Genomic DNA, 19,195 nt, shown 5'->3' with positions numbered 1-19,195 from the left:
CGGGAAGGAGAAGAAGCTGATAAGGGAATCATAAAGAGTAGGGCTTGGGGCCTTTATTATCCTTTTACGACACATATCAATGAGGCTGACATCCAGGTGTGATACTCTAGTCACTCCTATGGCCTGAGTTTGGGGCTATCAGATTTGGAGACACTCCTGCTGTGATAGACTGCTCTCTGAAAGAAGAGAAAGACCCAGGAATGTGCACTGCATAGTGGGCTACCTCAGAACACAAACTTCAAAGACAGAGACACTAAATCACATTTGTGTCTGGAAATGGATTATAAAAAGTGGAGCATGACACTCCCAAACTGTAAACCTGAAGCTGTCCTTCAGCTTGCAGAAGCATATCACAAGTTTTGCCAGTTGTGACCAGGACAGGGGACTAAAGGTTTGTCAATCTCCCATGATGGGTGAGGGGATATCACACAGACAAATAAGGAACACTTGCCTGGAGCATCAGCTTCTGCCTGACTCTAGACCAGAGTATCCTGTGAGGAGAAGGAGATTGCCTGGAAAGGCGAGGTCCAGTGGGGATCCTGCAGAGTGGACGCAACCACCCGTGCAGGGTGTGGGATTGAATTCAATTCCTGGCATGTGGCTATGCCCTGTGCCCAAACCTCTATGCGCACTCAATCCCCTGCCTCACACGGCTGACTATGTCATGTAACAATATACAGGGTGTAATTTTAAGTAAGGCAGGCCTATTGGCTTTGTTAAAGAGCCAGAAGGCGTATTGTCTTTATGAAGGGGTCAGCACATCAACATACATAAACAGACCAATAGGCTTTTTCAAAAAGTCACCAATAACTCTCAAATGTATATTTATATTATTTAATAATAGTGATTATAAAACCAATAAAGTATTATTTAAAATAAATCACTAAACAAGTCTTTGAGTCTTTTTAAAAAAACTTTTATGCCACAAAGTGCAGCTATACAACTAACCACAAGACATTCCTGTACTTTAGCTGAATAGCATGCAATTCCAGCTTGAAGTGCTTTAGACAAATAGGAAAGATCTCCTGGAGTCATGGTTTCAATGATCCCGGAGACTTACTATGATTTTTCCAATGTTGCTGGGGCCTACTGTGGTCCCAGCAGCCCCCCTGAACATTAAAACATTAAAATAAATGTTTGGTGGTGCCCCTGCCCCTTCTAAACATATTCTTAAAATATCCACATATGTCATTATGGGACGCCCCTTGTACACAACAGCTCCCACCGTCTTCCATTTATTACTCTCTCTACATTCCTTTTAAATAATTTTTTGGGTGCCCCCATGATTTCTACCGGCTCCCCAACGAGCACCCATATTGGGTGCTGCCAGAAGCCATCCTTTGTTTTTTAAGTCTTTGTCAGGAAGGATCTGAATGTCATTATCACAAGGCTTAAGACAGTGGGACAGCATCGGGTGTTGGTGAAACCTTCCCTCTGCAATTACTGGACTAGTGTCTAAAGGCTATGGACTCCGTTCTAAGATGGCCGCTCAATTTTCCTTACTAACTAATGAAGTTACGAAGTCTCGCGAGAGAGGAGACTTCGTTTGCTCACGGAGCGCGTTTTGCCGCGCACTTCAATTTAGTCACAGTCGAGTGAGGTAGCTTTAGTTCTCGCTCCTCGACTCGAAGTTTCCCTCAGCAATTTCATGTATTTTGGTCATAGCAGGTCTCTAGGCGTAGTAGAGACATTAGAGAGAGTGTAATTCTGAATGAGTCTGAGCCAATATAATCCTTGGTCAATTAGAGATTGAACCCAGAGTGGGAGAGTAACTTGACACCGCCGTCTCCGAAGATATTTGAGGTAATTCCAGGGTCTCCTTACTCCGGTAGGCTTACCGTCGAGTGAAGGAGACCGGCTGCAGTATTTGAAGATAACTCCACACAAGTAAGCCGATACCGGAGAGATTTGAGAGCACCAGAACTACCACACAAGTAAGCAGATAGCAGAGAGACTTGAGCGAACCTGAACTTCAGTCAATGAAAACCGTTCTTCATCTGTTGCCTCTACCCTAACCCTCCTTGCGACTTACCTACTCTTACCTTCCTCTGTCTACCCTACCCTGTCCCTTTTTGCGCGTAATCCAAGTAACGCAAGAAGGACACAGTGAACAGCATTCTTCACCTAGGAAGCAGCTTAGACTAAACTTCTGTTCCAGTCTGTTTGTCAACCAGAGTGGCTAGGAAGGCTGGGAGAATTGGTAAGAGGGCACAAGGGTAAGAAGAGTATAAGAATTGAAGAAATGAATAAGACCTAACCAGTTCTTTTATGTGTGTATTAGGTCTTCCTGTAGAACAAAACCAGTGATCATCGAACTGGGAAAAAATAAAGAGAGGCATAGCTCCTGCAGAGGAACTGGTAGGGTAAAGGTCCAGGGGAAAGCACATTGTCTAATAATACCAGTTAGAATGTTGAATGGAATTTTGTTCCCTTCTGTGCATTAGGTCTTCCTGGGCAACTACTGAAAGACGAAGAGGGAGCCAGTTTTGCACGAGTGTCTCTTTTCTGTCCACTTCCCCTTTCCCCCTGCCTGGAGCAGTTGAGTCAACGCAGCTAGCTCCGGGAGGTGGGCATTGGGAATTCAGCTTCATTCTGCCTCCGTGAAGATTCCGTCTGGCCTTCCTGATAGATTGAAGTGCCCACGTAGTTCCTTCACCTGGGCAGAATGGCAGAGGGTTTCAGTTTAAAGGCTTTAGGAGAGATGTTGGAGGGTATTCAAAGAGAAATAGGGACCTTAAGTGAAGAAAATAAGAATTTAAGGCAAGAAGTAATGGCCTCCAGACAGGAGGCAATATTATTAGCTCAGAAGGTTAGTGAGATATCCTCGGGGGCTACACCCGCTCAAACCTTTCCTAGGGAAACCCAGTCCAAGCAAGACCCGCACACAGTAGCTCAGGTTGTTCACTCTGTTTCCCCCATCATTCCACTTGCCCCTCCCGAAAGATATTGTGGTGATCCACAAAAAGCTCAGCTCTTTCTCACCCAATGTTCTTTGCATTTTATGTGTCGAGCAAATTTGTTCCCAGATGCTCAATCACGGGTGGCCTTCATCTTGTCTTACTTGGGTGGGGATGCTGCTAATTGGGCCATGCCTTTAGTTACCCGTAATGATCCCTTTTTGTATAATTTGGAACAGTTCAAGGCAGAATTCCTTAGGATTTTCGACAGACGCAGAGTTTCTCAGGCTACAGACAATGAGCTCTTAGAATTGCGCCAAGGTAACCGGGATCTAATCTCTTACCTTACTCAGTTCAATAAACTGTTGGTAGAAACAAATTGGCCGGAAGAGAAGAGATCTGCCTTATTTTATCGAGGATTACGTGATGACATCAAAGATACCCTGGCGCAGATTCCAAAACGACCTATGGAATTCTCTGAGTTGGTGGATTTGGTTTTGGAGATCGATTTCCGAAGCTCCGAGAGAAGAGGTGAAAAGAAGACAAAGGATCTTCGCTGGAATTTTCCACGCTTTGATCGGATAAAGACAGAAGCAGGCAAGTCTTCAGGTGGAACTGTTGAAAATGAACCTATGCAGATTGGATCTGTCCGGGGACCACTAAGCAAGGAGGAGAAGGAGCAAAGGAGGCTGAAGAAGTTATGTATGTACTGTGGGGGATCGGGACACTTCGTAAGAGAGTGTCCGAAGAGGCCGAAGTTTTCGAGTTCGGGAAACTCTCAAAACCATCTGTAGGCGGAGTCGCTCAGATGGCGAAGTTGGAAGATCAGACTCCAAAGTTGCATCAAATATCGAATACCCTTCAGACTCGGACACCACATGTAACCCTACAGATGAAAGTGAAATTTTGAAGCCAAGAGATTGAAGGAGTGGCGATAATGATCGATTCAGGTGCCACTGGCAATTTTTGCGACATAAATTTTGCCAAGAAGATGGGAATCCAGGCGGTGCGCAAGGAGCAGAAGGAATCAGTCCGGGCGGTAGATGGTACCAACCTCTCTTCGGGTCCGATCACCCATCACACTGAAATTTTGGAATTAATTCAGTCTAATGGTCATCATGAGGTCCTTCAGTTCAACTTGATCGACGCCCCTCAGTTTCAGTTAATTTTGGGACTCCCCTGGCTAACCCTGCATAATCCAACCATCAATTGGGAGGATCGAACCATCAAAATGGACTCCTCCTTTTGTGTGGAACACTGCTTCTCTTTGGTTTGTGACACCCATGAACCATCCGTGGCCACCTTGTTGTCATTCAGTGGAGAATCCATTGGGGTCATAAACACCTTAGAAATTCCCACAGAGTATAAAGAATTTGAAGATGTCTTCAGTGAACAAGAGGCTGAGAAACTCCCTCCACATCGTTCTTACGATTGTACCATCGATCTCGAACCTGGGGCAGCGCTACCTTGCAGTAGGGTCTACGCTCTAACAGAAGCGGAGAACAGTTATTTGAAGGAATACCTAGATCGTTACTTGGTGTGACGGGGCAGGGGCGGCAGAGACGACAAACAAGGGAATCGAGGTTGGTCGAGCACTTTATTCTCAACCTATTATAGGGCTTCTCATAAGGATGTTCGGTACAAGAATGGTATGTCTCCGGCTCTTCAAGTGTTGGACTGCTTGGTCGACACTTAGGGCGGCACCTTCCTGTTCGAGCTTCAGGCCAGCTGCTGTTGACTCCCCTCTCTGGTTCCCCTCCGAATCTTCCCTCCGTCGTGTAGGACAAAAGAGACGAAAAGTATTGGTTAGGTCGGGGGACTGGTGCGCCGGGACACACGTAGGGGCCGGGAGTGAGGGAAACCAAGTGCTTTCAGTGCTCTCACTCTCTCTCGTGACTGTGAGGGGGGTGCACGTGTGAGGCGATACTAGGGCAGGATACTGGATGCGGTCTCGATGTTACGGGTCTGGGTTCAACAATGGCGGTGAGCTGGCTTTCCCCAACCAACCCGCTACCCTTCCACGTACCTGCTCGAGCCACGCTCCTCCCCTGGGAACGTGGCCGGGCGCCTCGCGGTACCGTTGGCCTCCTGGCTTGTCGTCTTCGTCCGGTCTCCCTTCCTCCGTACTGCTACCTCCGCTTCTCCGCTCTCGAATCGTCCTCCTTCTCCACACTGAATCTCCTTCCGCCTCCTGGGAAACGCCGTCCGTCCTCTTCCGGGATCCTACCGCTTTTGTGTAACCTAGTAACGTGACGTCATCGGTGGGAGTGGCCTCGTCACTCTGAAAGGCGAAGTTAAAGGAGTCCTGTCCAGTTTCCACGGGCCAGTCCTGCGTGTAATAGGGATATGCCTCCTCCAGTGGTCCTGTCACCTCGGGTTGCTGCAGGGGGAGAGAAGGGGTCAACGAGGCATCTGGTGTACAACAGTTCTGATTATAGGAGGGCGAACCTACAGTATCACACGCCCTGTCACACTTGGCGAACGGATTTATCCGGCCGTCACAGTCCCCAGTGTCGTCGCCGCTTTTTTTCATTCCTAAGAAGGAAGGATCACTGATGACTTGTATCGATTATCGTGCCATCAACCGGGTGACAGTAAAGAACCGTTACCCCCTGCCTCTGATTTCGGTCCTTCTAGATCAGATTAAGGACGCCCAAGTATTTACTAAACTGGACCTCCGAGGGGCGTACCATCTCATTCGAATGAAGGAAGGCCACGAGTGGAAGACTGCTTTTAGAACTAAATACGGGCTATTTGAATATCAGGTCATGCCCTTTGGCCTGTGTAATGCTCCGGCAGCCTTCCAGCACTTCATCAATGACATCATGGGAGATTTGGTGGATCGGATAGCCGTGATTTATTTGGATGACATCTTGATATATTCCACAGATCCCAGAGATCACCCTGATCATGTCAAGTTAGTTTTGGAAAGATTACGAAAACACCAACTCTACGTAAAATTGGAGAAATGTGCCTTCAGTGTGCATACAGTGGAATTTCTGGGATTTGTGTTATCTCCAGGAGGGATCACAATGGAGGCAAAGAAGGTACAAGCAGTGGTAGATTGGCCATCACCTAAGGATGTTAAGGAGATTCAGAGATTCTTAGGATTCGCCAATTTTTATCGGCGATTCGTCCAGGGATTCTCGCAGAAGATCATCCCAATTACCAGACTGCTCAAGAAGGGAGTTAAGTTTCATTGGTCGGCAGAAGCAGAACAAGCATTTGAGTTTCTAAAGAAGAGTTTCACTTCGGCACCCATCTTGCTTCATGCAGACCCTACAGAGCCTTTCTTTGTAGAAGCAGATGCTTCAGATCAAGCGATTGGGGGAATCTTGTCCCAGCGGCACAAGTCCACCGGGCAGTTACATCCTGTGGCTTACCATTCACGGAAGTTGAATGCAGCGGAATTGAATTACACCATCGCCGAAAAGGAACTGCTGGCGGTTAAGGACGCTTTTGTGGAATGGAGACACCATTTGCTTGGGGCACGGCACACAGTTACGGTGTTCACCGATCATAAAAATCTTCAATTCCTTAAATCAGCAAGAACCTTAACTCCACGTCAATTGCGATGGTCTCTTTATTTCGCTGATTTTGATTTTGTGATTACATACCGCCCTGGAATTAAGAATGGTAAGGCAGATGCCTTGTCCCGGATCCAAACTGAAGTTACTGAACATTCTGTGGCTCCGCAACCAATTATTCCTGAATCAAAGATCGTGTGCGCAATGTCTGGAAGCAACTACAAAGAAGGAATCAGGAAGATTATGTCTTTGACGGAAATGGCTGAGTGGGCTAGTCAACAGGAAGGTCGAGAGGTAGTGGATTCCTTGCCGTACCAAGATGGAGCTCTGTACTTACCTACCAAGGAAATGCAAGAACAAGTGCTGAAAGACTGTCATGATCAGCCGTTAGCAGGCCACAAGGGTGCCTTGAAAACTATAGATCTTGTTCAACGGTACTTTTGGTGGCCCAATATGATTTCTCAGATTAAGAAATTTGTGGAGACTTGTGAGGTTTGTGCCCGAGGAAAAGCTAGTAGGCAAGCTCCACAGGGATTGTTACGGCCCTTACCCACCCCACCACATCCTTGGCATACAGTCACGTTAGATTTGATTGTAGATCTTCCACTGAGTAAGGGTTATAACACAATATTGGTAATTGTAGACACCTTCACCAAGATGAGCCATTTTATTCCTGTCAAAGGGGTCCCTTCAGCTCCAGAGTTGGCCAGGCTATTCAGAGAGAACATTGTAAAGATTCATGGGGTTCCCAAGATTGTGATTTCAGACCGTGGCCCCCAATTTGTGTCACACTTTTGGAAGTCATTCATGAAGGGAATGGGAGCGGAGGTCAGGCTTTCCACCAGTTATCACCCAGAGACAGATGGTCAGACAGAGAGGGTAAATCAAGAGCTAGAACAGTATTTACGTCTGTTTCTTTTAGATCAAGGGGGTGACTGGTCAGATTTGCTTTGGATGGCTGAATTCGCACATAATAACGCCAAGAGTGTCTCTACTGGCTATTCTCCATTCTTCTTAAATTTTGGACAGCACCCTAACCCTTTCAGTAATCAGGGAGATTTTAGGGTTCCAACAGTCAACAATTTGTTAACTAACTTAAATCAGGCCCGCAAATCTGCAGAGTCCAATCTCCACAAGGCTAAGGCAGGTTACAAGAAACAGGCAGACAAACACCGGAGGAAGGCCCAGCAGTATCAGGTGGGGGAGTCGGTTTGGTTGTCTTCACGGCATCTTAGGTTAAAGGGAAATAGGAAGTTTCAGCCTCGTTACGTAGGCCCCTTTATTATTGAGCAAGTGCTGGGTCCGGTAACAGTTAAGTTAAAATTACCTACCCAGTTAGGCATCCATCCTGTGTTTCACGTGTCACTCCTAAAGAAGACAGCTCCTAATCTTAGATTAGAGAAACCACCCCCTCCTTTGTTGATAGACAAACATTTAGAGTACGAAGTAAAAGGAGTTTTAGATTCAAAGGAGACAAAAGGAAACTTATTCTATCTAGTCGATTGGAAGGGGTTTGGACCTGAGGAGAGATCATGGGAACCAGCAGATGATGTACATGCCCCTAGACTGGTAAAACGATTTCATGCACAGCATCCTTTGAAACCAAGACCGAGAGATCGGTCTTTGAGAGGGGGTACTGTCAGGAAGGATCTGAATGTCATTATCACAAGGCTTAAGACAGTGGGACAGCATCGGGTGTTGGTGAAACCTTCCCTCTGCAATTACTGGACTAGTGTCTAAAGGCTATGGACTCCGTTCTAAGATGGCCGCTCAATTTTCCTTACTAACTAATGAAGTTACGAAGTCTCGCGAGAGAGGAGACTTCGTTTGCTCACGGAGCTCGTTTTGCCGCGCACTTCAATTTAGTCACAGTCGAGTGAGGTAGCTTTAGTTCTCGCTCCTCGACTCGAAGTTTCCCTCAGCAATTTCATGTATTTTGGTCATAGCAGGTCTCTAGGCGTAGTAGAGACATTAGAGAGAGTGTAATTCTGAATGAGTCTGAGCCAATATAATCCTTGGTCAAGTGGAGATTGAACCCAGAGTGGGAGAGTAACTTGACACCGCCGTCTCCGAAGATATTTGAGGTAATTCCAGGGTCTCCTTACTCCGGTAGGCTTACCGTCGAGTGAAGGAGACCGGCTGCAGTATTTGAAGATAACTCCACACAAGTAAGCCGATACCGGAGAGATTTGAGAGCACCAGAACTACCACACAAGTAAGCAGATAGCAGAGAGACTTGAGCGAACCTGAACTTCAGTCAATGAAAACCGTTCTTCATCTGTTGCCTCTACCCTAACCCTCCTTGCGACTTACCTACTCTTACCTTCCTCTGTCTACCCTACCCTGTCCCTTTTTGCGCGTAATCCAAGTAACGCAAGAAGGACACAGTGAACAGCATTCTTCACCTAGGAAGCAGCTTAGACTAAACTTCTGTTCCAGTCTGTTTGTCAACCAGAGTGGCTAGGAAGGCTGGGAGAATTGGTAAGAGGGCACAAGGGTAAGAAGAGTATAAGAATTGAAGAAATGAATAAGACCTAACCAGTTCTTTTATGTGTGTATTAGGTCTTCCTGTAGAACAAAACCAGTGATCATCGAACTGGGAAAAAATAAAGAGAGGCATAGCTCCTGCAGAGGAACTGGTAGGGTAAAGGTCCAGGGGAAAGCACATTGTCTAATAATACCAGTTAGAATGTTGAATGGAATTTTGTTCCCTTCTGTGCATTAGGTCTTCCTGGGCAACTACTGAAAGACGAAGAGGGAGCCAGTTTTGCACGAGTGTCTCTTTTCTGTCCACTTCCCCTTTCCCCCTGCCTGGAGCAGTTGAGTCAACGCAGCTAGCTCCGGGAGGTGGGCATTGGGAATTCAGCTTCATTCTGCCTCCGTGAAGATTCCGTCTGGCCTTCCTGATAGACTTATCCACTGGGGGCACCCAATGTTGGGGGCCACAGGGGAGCCCCAAGGCCTCAATAGCTTCAGCCAGCACCCCTGGCAGCACCCATTCTGGTTCTAGAGGGAGTCTTCCCTTTTAAAAAGAAATGTGGGTGCCCCTGTACCCACCTGGGGCACACACAGTACAGTTGTTTGTTGGGGCCAGGGGAGGAACCCCATGGCCCCCGCAACCCCTGCTGGCTGCTCGGCAAGCACCCATTGTGGTGCTGGTGGGAGCTGGCTCTCTAAATTTGCTACGGCTCAGGTAAGAGCAGCCTTTTTCTCTATTATCTCCTGGGCAGAAACAAATTTGCATTTTCTGCACATGAGAGTATGGGCAGAGAATAAAGATTGTATTCCCAGCGTGCATTCTTCTGGGCAGGGAACAGCAGTGTCCTGGGGGGTCCAAGGATCCTCTACCATTTTTGGGCCCATGGGGAGTGGAGGGCCCAGGGCTCATCTATGCCCAGGGAGGGGTCCATCATCCCTTCTCCCCCCCCCCCCAAAAAAAGGTGCGGGGGTGCTGCTTGCTCCATTTCCAAAAAATAAAAAATAAAAACAGCAACACTGCCATTGCTGTGACTCTGAAAAAACTGAGACTTAGAAATGTTTTGGCTTTAAATACCTCCTGAGGACGTCCTAAGCATCTGTTCAAACCTGCCAAGTCAGTCTGATGAACGTGGGATGCTTCTGGGCCAAAGATTCTGGATGCTCCAGCTCTGAGCTTTTCTGTAGCCACAAATCTGTTTCAGTGAGATGTTGTGGAGAAGGTATCCAGCCTTGTGGAGCCCTCTTCTGCCACAGCTTGCAGACTTGCCATGCTGGAGGATCCCGAGCTCCAAAACAGGGACTAACTCTGAATGTAGAAACCTTTCCTGGGTGAAGGCACTGGCGAGGGACATTCCTTTGGGCACACATTTTGAATTTCTCCCTTTCAGAGCTTTCCTGACAAAAGTCAACTGCTTCACCGTGGCCTCACCCAATGGCTATTGGGCCTTGTGGAACCCTTCTTGGCCACAGTCTGTTGCTTGTCAGGCTGAGGATTATTTACTTTCATTTTAGAGACTAAGACAGAGGTCTTCAAATGTTTTTGCTCTGAGTCTCCCTGCCTAAATATTTTGAGGTGGGGTTCCTACAGAACTTTACGGAAAGTCTTGGGGGAGTGAAAGAGGTAGTGCTGAGTGCAGTGAGTGGGGCTTATGAGGTAAAATCAGGGGCACCTTTTCAGTAGGTCATACTCCACACACAATGTGTGACATAAAAAAAGAGCAAACACATGAAAAACAGAACTAGACAAAAACAGTACTTTTATTATATGAGATCCTCATGGGTCATTGGGTCCAGATACAACTGCACCTTCTGCACTAATAAAAGCTGTGGCCCTGAATAGTAGGCTACCTCCTCTGCCTCTTTCACCCCTTCGCCACCACATCTGGATACCACTCCATTCTTGTAACAGACTGTGTGTCCCTTTCTGTAAAAATTAGTGCTCACATGTGGCCCACCCCACCTCATCTCTAATGTTCTCCGCATGTCTTATTGTAAGAGAAGACAGTCTTAGTTGTAACACATTGGGCCCTTTACACTCCTGGGCCATTGTGCAACTTTGCTTCCTTTAGTAATTTGACCTACAGCCTTGCGAAGTGGGAAGACTCTTCGGTCCCTTGTTGGAGTCCTCCTCCCAGGCTCCTTTCTGCCATCTCCCTAAAGCCTGACACTAAGGTGCCTCCTCTGCTCCAATTATCCCCCTCTTGGTTCATTGGTGCAATGGCAAAAATAACATTGGCACAGCAAATGTGCCATGAGCCCTAATGCAAGAAAGGAACAAGTAAAACAGCCACAATAGGGGTTTAGTTGGGCCCTCACACCTCTGGGTCCCGGTGCCACAGGACTTGCAGCACTAATGTTACTTACAGCTCTGCCCATTGCACTTGCTATTATTTCTAGGCCGGAGACCCAAAGCAGACTGTCTGCCCCTTTGTTTAAAAAAGGGGGGAAATATCCATATCTCCCCCCACCCCCGTTGCTTGTAATATGGGCTCGAATGCTAATAAGGAAAATTACATTCCACCACTTTATGCTAGAACCACACCCATTATTGGGGTACGGTGGCCCCTTAAATCATTGTCCCAGTGCCAATGCACCTGTTGCACTAATGGTTTAGTAGTTTATTTATTCAGAGGTTCGGTCTTTAAAACCATCACACCATAATTATTTTTTTACATTTTTTACTTGCTTAGAGCGTCCTATAAAAAAACGTTAATAGAAAGTTCAAAACCTTTGTTCATTATTCTACACTTAGTAAAATGAAGTCCAGTTTATTGCTGCAACCCTAAAACTAATCATCACCACAAAAGCTATGTATTAGACTTCTAGTTCTGTATATGTTAATCTTTGATAGATGATTTATTTATTTATTGGTAACATTTATTAAGCGCTACTGTTACCCGTAGGTGTCCTGGCGCTGTGTGAGATCTACCCAAGGCTCAAAGCCGAAGTGAAATTAGTCTGTAAACAGCCAGGTTTTTAAAACTTTGCGAAAAGCCAATACTCTTGTATAGTTTTCCACTTTTTTCATTTTTATTTCCAGTATTTTTAAGAGTCTGTTTGAATTTCTTCTGGAAATCGACTCAATTCCTTTAAATACGTATTTAAAATGTTTACCCCCTGCAAACCAAAGGAATCGAAGACCCAACTAACCAGGTAGTTACAGCTTCTCTGCATGTTTGAATGTTCATTTTAATGAATGTTTCTTTTTTTATATATATATATTTTATTATTAATAATGCAAAGGGAGATCATCACAGTGTATACAAAAAAATAAGAAAACCCCCCAAACAAACAGGGTAGCAGCCAAATCGCATGATGTTCATAAAACAAGATTAATACAACGAGAAAATATAAATCTGGAAAATCGTATTTAGATTATCAATCCTTAACTACCTTATGCCAAATAGTTTGAAATTTCCCGGATAGCACTTATACCTCTGTTTTTTGCCACAGCTTTTTCCCTTTCACAAATCTCAACCAACATGATTCACCATTCTACCAAGCTACTAGGTTTGGAGGAGATCCAAGCCCTGGCGATGGTGAGCCTTGCAGTAACTAATAAGATGGCAAAAAGTGCACGAAGTGCAGGGCTAGGGTCAGTCTTAAAACCCATCATTATCTCCTGTATAGTGAATCTTAATTCTAGACGCAGTCTGTCCCTACATGTGTGGCTAATGTCCTCCCAGAACGCCCAAATTGGCGGGCATGTAGCGAACATGTGCACTATGTCGACCGCTGTGGCTCCACTCTTGGGACATTTTGTTTTATCATAAGGGGGCTTGGTTGTCTCTTTTTTCCCGCCAACTTGCTATCTTCGTAGGAGTATAATATAGCATACACAGTGTCCTGAAATGTTGAAGCTTTAGATTAACTAACACTAAAGCCTCTTTTAGTGTAGTATATGCATCATAAATTACTACAGCAGGAATGTCTGTCCCCAAAATGCGGCTCCACTTCAGCGTGAACTGGACACATGGATCTGTTCTAGGCTGTGTAAGATATTGGTAAGCAATACGTATTGAATGTTTACGGGCTGTTTCATGGATGAGTATCAAAATCTTGTGTGCAGAAATGGATACAAACCCATGCGATCTCAAGAAAAAATCTCAGGTTTTCAGATACTTGTAGCAGAAATGTTGAGGGAGTGAAAATGTATTTTGGAGGGTTTGAAAGGTCTAAAAACCAGTAATGTTTTATAGGTGACCAAGTGTCTCCACCCCATATATAGCCCAGCTTTTTGCCAACCTATCCTTGAAGAACTCGGGCAAGAATGGGTTGTCCCGAGGAGGGAACCTATCATGAAAAGTTGGAAGCGAGTAGCCGGAAAGAATGTCCCGCCAAATAGTAACAGTGTCTCTAATGGTCTTGAAGCGAACACGTTTGTAGTAATTCGCATCTAGAGTGCGATAGAGAAATCTACCACTTTTTTGGCCCAGTAAAAACTGATGGTAAAAATCTTGGTCTTTGTTCACAAAAAGACTATGAAGATGCCCCGATGCTGATGGGAGGATTTTGCCATCACTTTAGCTTTTTAGTGGTTTCCCGTAACATAAATTCATAATTCAGATTAAATATGTTGCATATTTCCGAAGTAATACGCACGCCAAGATAAATTGCTACATGGCATACGCCTGCTATGGGTCTAACAGGCTTAAAATTAAGAATCACTAGTATCTTACTTGTATTTAGTTTATAACCAGAGAGTGACCCAAAAGTTTGTGCCTCTTTCGTAATGATTTCTAGAGAGGTTGCTGGATCATCTGTAAAGATTGCGATGTCGTCTGCGTAAGCCGTAACTTTAAGCGCACATGTTCCAGAGTGTAAAGGTATATTTCTATTGTTAATCATCAATGTCCGTATTAGGGGCTCAATGTAAAGCGCGAACAAAAAGTGGGGACAGTGGACACCCCTACAGTATCCCTCAATATATACAAAAAGGCAGAGATTGAATACCTAAGTAGCTCAGCCTAGCCTGCGGTGTACAATATAAGGTTTGGATCTAAATAAGGACTCGGGCAGTAATTCTGAAAGCCGTAAAAGTAGACCATCGACAACCCCAAGCAACGCAGTCAAAGGCCTTTTCAGTGTCTAAGAGTATCATGCCTAAATTGCGCCCTGTGTGAATAGCATAATCAAAGGCCATAATCACAGTATTGGTGTGTACTGTGGTTCCTTGGCCCACTCTAAAGCCATGTTCCTGTCCTGAGACCAGGCCCAACATTAAGGGAGCCAGACGGTTAGCCAACACCTTGGCATAGAGTTTGACATCCACATTAATATGGAGAATAGGCCAATACGAACCGCATTCTTCAGGAGGCTTACCCTTTTTAAATTTAAAAAAAAACTAGATTAGAGATGTCCTAGGTTGGAGGAGTAGTCCCGGAAATGCCAATCTCTTGTATGACTTTGGCAAACACAGGTAGCAAAATATTCTTAAACCGTTTATAAAATTCCATGGCAATCAAGTCATCTCTAGCAGCCTTGCCACGTGGCAATTTCAGCAAAGTCTTAGATAGTTCCTCCTGAGAGAATTGAGGAGTCAGCTGCAAAGCAGCCTCCTCCCGCAAAGAGGGAAGAGCTGCTCTTGCGAAGTACTTCGAAAGTTCACAGGATTTATCGGATCTGATTCAGCATATAACATTTCATAGCATGTTATGAACTGTTTAAGGATCATATTAGTCTCTGTATAAAGTGTGTTACCCGTTCCTTTAATTGCCTTAATTGAATTTTTGGCTTTTTTATCTTCCGGTTGATAGTCAGTATCTTCCCCACCTGTTTACCATATTCTTACTGCGAAGACCGGAGTTTTTTATAGTTCGCAGCAACCTTCTCCCTTAGAGACCGACCAGCTCGAGCCAAAATCAGAACAGAATAAATATGGAGTTGGCTCGGTTCATTATCTTTAACAGCAGTAGCATGAGATCTTTCCAGATTAGCCAGTAGCCCACAGGTGGCTTTAATTGCAGCATCTCTGGCTTTATTCTCTCTCCAAATAAACTGCTGAGTAATGCCTCTAATGTAGGCTTTCACTGAGTCTCAAAGAATAAATAAATTGTTAGGGTTACCAGTGTTGTGAAAAATTTCTACCAAAAGTCCTTCCATATGTACGATACACTGATTATCTGACATTGAATATCGAGGACAAGAAAAAGAGCGTCTAGTTTTACTTGTCGGGTAAGTTTGAAAACTAAGAATTAAGGGGATATGGTCCGATGTAATTTTAGGACACAGCTCAATCCCCGCAGTCTTGAGAATCTGATCATGGGCCCACACCATATCAATCCTTGAGTACTGTCTGTGTGGGCATGAATAATAAGTGAAACCTGGGAGACCTGGATGTAACGTTCTCCATATTTCACTAAGGTTATGTAAGCGTGCTAATTCCAGAATCGATGCCCTACCTTTGGGCATTCTAACAGTAGTGCGAGGGCTAGTGGAATCTACAGCATAGTCCATAACACAGTTAAAATCCCCCATAATTATCAACACCCCCCCAATTCCAATAAGGTTAGCATTAGCTCTTTAAATATCTCTGGATCTTCGACATTGGGGCCATTCAAATTAACCAAGACGTATTTCACATCAAGAATAAACATCTGAGCAATTACCCACCTCCCTTTTGGGTCCGCTAAAACTCTAAGTGTTGTGTATGTGAGTGCTTTACCAGCAAGAATTGCAGTTCCTCTAATTGAAAGGCTTTGTGAAGTACAGACGACAGTATGATATTTCAGTTAATTGAGAAGTCTACTATCTTTATGAGCTAAATGTGTTTCTGTTAAAAATACCAAATGTGGTTTATGTAAATTTAGCTCTTTCTGGACAAGCTGACGTTTACTAGCAGCATTCAAACCAGAGACATTGCAACATACACATTTAAGTAACGCCATAAAACATAAAATATTGAACACAATATAAAGATTTTCATTACAGGAAAGTATCCTTTTTTTAGTATGATACATGCTTTAAATACCTTATTCCTAGTGCCACCACGATATATAAACAGCTTAGTAACTACTCTCTGCCATTCCGTTCGTATACTCCCTTTGCTTTTAACCTACCCCTTAAGGCTAAACCCTCCCAGCATCCCAAAACTAACCCATCCAAGTCCCCCCTTGTGTCCTAGGAAAAGAATCATCCCCTTCCCTGCTGTCGCTGGCAAGACAGCTACTGAGTGTGCCAGACTCTGAGAACCTCCCCACTCACCCACTACACTGTGAAACTCAGAAGAGTCTTCTTAACCAGAAGAAAGAAAATATAAAAAGGACAAAGAGTAAAGAGAAAAAAGGGGAAAAGCAGAATCGTATCAATCATAGATCGCTGGGAGGATCCCTATAAGAGCAAAGGCTAAGGCTAAGAAAGAACCTGTCCAAAATTCAACAATATCAATATCAACATGTCAGTACATTATTTACTATAGGTATGACCCCCCCGAATATCAATTTGCTCTCATTCCTGACCATACTGTGTAGTATCATTAAAGTGAAAAAGGGTCAAACCAGGAAGACAGCATTATAAGGTTTCTACCTGCAACTTTGCCAGATCCTGTTGAGCAGCAAGCTCAGTGTGCACCAAATGGACTTGGCCATTTTTAATGATTTTCAAATGAGCCGGTTCTTGTAGAAAGACCTGCGCTCCTGCATATTTTAAAGGGTCTATAAACTGACGCAGTTTCCATCTTGTGTCCATCGTATGCTTGCAAAGATCAGACCTACAAAAGATAGAATAAGAACCCACTCTAATAGGGGCAATAGGACGGGCTTTGATGAAAACTGTTTGTCGTAGAAGATAGTTTCCAAAAAAGATGAGAAAAGGTCGAGGAAAACGACGATCTACAGAGTTTTTGGTAACAGATGGCAATCTATGCGCCCATTGTATTTGGCAGTCCCAGTCCTAGTCGTCCACATCAGGAAATGCACTCTTGAGTAGTTTTACAATAAATGCTCTGAGATCAGCGCCTTCTTTGTTTCTAAGGTACACCAAAAAGAGGGATGTTATTACATCGTTGCCTATTCTCTAAATCCTCAACTGTACTTTGCAGGAAAATAAGCTGGTTTTCGTGTGTGTCAGAGGTCTTAATTACCCTTGTCATATGGTCCTCAGTGTCTGATACTCACTGTAGCAACTCTGTAATATCTGTAGTTAATGCATCTACTTTGTTGTTTACCTCAGCAAGGGCCTGCTTAAGCATTGAGCTGTCTGCTTTGGCCTGCGAACAATATGCCTGGGCTTCTTCTCTCTGAACCTGTAGTGCCTGTAATATGGCAACAGCAGAAGAATCTAGTGAGCCAGCAGGTGGGACATTCAACTGAGCCTCAGCCCAGGTAGAAGCTGGAAGTGTCGGAGGGGAAGAAGAACTTGCTGAGTGATTTAAAATGTTGTCTGATGCTGAGGTCGAATCATGTGATGAGCTTACGTCTTGATGTAGCAAGGTAGGGCCAGAAGCTAGCCCTGAACCTAGAGTGCGTCCAGTAGATAGACCAGGGTCAGAACCGAGGCTGGAACCAGAGAGTCTCAAAATCAGAGTTTTCACTCCACCTTTTGCAGTAACCCATTTACGAAGTGGGCTATTAGTGATGGCCAGTTTAGTGGGTGTAGGTTTAAAACTGCACACGTCACTTTCTTTATCAGTTCCTTTTTTGTAATTTCTAGTGTTTTTGATGTTATAGCTGCATCTTTTCTTCTTCTTCTTCCCACTGGATAAACAGATCGATTGATCTGTTATCTGTGTGTCACCGGGCATCACACTGCCGGAAGTATTTGCTGCTTGATCGTAGTTTTGAAGATTTCCATCTTTGCAAGATGACTGAGCACCGATGATAGTTGAGGAGGTAGGGAAAGAAGTAACTTGCTTGTACCTTACTGGCCAGGTATCCTGAAAGTCATCAGAATGTGCATCAGCTATGGTTCCTAAGGGATCTTCACCTATCTGCCGGTTCTCCCCGGTATCTTGTTCAGCAGGTAGAAAAGCGCGATCTGTCTGTCTTAGGGGGGTGTCATGAGCTTCTTGTTGGGTAAGTACTGGTAGCGGTTCTCCCATCTGCGCATCCCCTGTTGTAGCATTACCACCTTGTTTAAGTGAGGTATCCAAAGGTAAAAAAATATGGACATCTTCAGTCAGCACTTCGCCATGTGAACTATGTGAGCCAGAGCACAGAGGTTCCCCAACATAACTAAGAAAGCTAGATAGTAAAGGAGTCATGTGCCAGAGGATATTCTGTGCGAGGTAGAGAAGGGAGGACAGAAGGTGCAGCGATAGACTCCTTTGAACCATTTAGGACTGCTTCTAATAGTGCTTCCACCATTTCCCCCTCTGGAGGTGGATTTGTAGTTTCCCCAGGGTAGATACGCTCACATTATCTGAGTGCAAAATGTTAAGAATAGGACTCCTGACCTTAGAGGTAGAGCGATTCACAGTACCTTTTGGAGGCTGAAGCTGTGGTTCTTCTCCGCTCAGTGCAGTATGTTCAGAGGCAGCTACGAGGGTTGTGGGTGGCAGCTCTACCCCCTTTCTGGCCTGTTGTTTTAGGTGGTGCCATTCTGGGCAATAAAGCACAGGAACTGGAAGAGTAAGGCACAAAGGGAAACCAAGCGAGAGGAGAGCACCAAACAAAACATCAAAGCCGCAATGGTTTCCCAGCAATCCTGAGCAGCATCGAGGACTTGCAGGTTGGAGGAAAAAGGCTTCTCCCTACTTGATCAGTTTAATCACTGTAAGCAAGCACAGTAGCTTGCAATCCTCATAAAAATGTAGCAAAGAGGAAAGAGCAGCGTTTCCCAACAGCCAACAGCAACGTGTGAGTAGCGTCTAGTGAGCCAGGTGAGCCTAATTCAGGCTAGGTGTGTGATGGCAGCTGGGCTCTCAGCTTGCCGCGTTCAACTCTCCCTCTGAGGTCAAGCAGCTTCTTTCAGCGTGCGTGTGGTAACAGCAGCGGCAGCAGAGCTCTCGGCTGAACACGCTCAGCTCCCCCGTTTTGAAGTGGTGGCTCTCCCGGCATGTGACAGCAGCAGGGCTTCCAGCTTACCGCTTATGGCTTCCCCCCACTGTGAGCATCGGCGTTCTTCCAAGCAGGGACCTAAGAACATGACTCAGCAGACCTCATGCAGGGTGGAGCTTTCACAGAAAAGCCATCACTCAGGTAAATAGAGCCGTGCAGGTGAGTTCAGTGGTGCCGCGGAGTGGCAGAGCGGCAATCACTCAGGGTGCAGCTCTCGGCAGCAACATCAGTCCGCCATCTTCTTTTCCCCCCGTGCAGGTCATTAATGAATGTTTCTTTCAAAAATATCTTTCTTTCT

General features: G+C 45.1%; 1 long non-coding RNA gene across 1 annotated transcript in view; it reads left to right on the top strand.

The window, feature by feature from the left end:
- The window catches only part of LOC146797608 (uncharacterized), a 111,762-nt gene that overhangs the window by 49,223 nt on the left and 43,344 nt on the right, over positions 1–19,195 (top strand). The window lies entirely within an intron of this gene.

The sequence above is a fragment of the Triturus cristatus genome, chromosome 9 (assembly GCF_964204655.1).
Source record: "Triturus cristatus chromosome 9, aTriCri1.1, whole genome shotgun sequence".
NCBI classification, from domain to species: domain Eukaryota; kingdom Metazoa; phylum Chordata; class Amphibia; order Caudata; family Salamandridae; genus Triturus; species Triturus cristatus.
The sequence above is the reverse complement of the archived record's forward strand: the minus strand, read 5'-3'. Positions and strand labels throughout refer to the sequence as shown.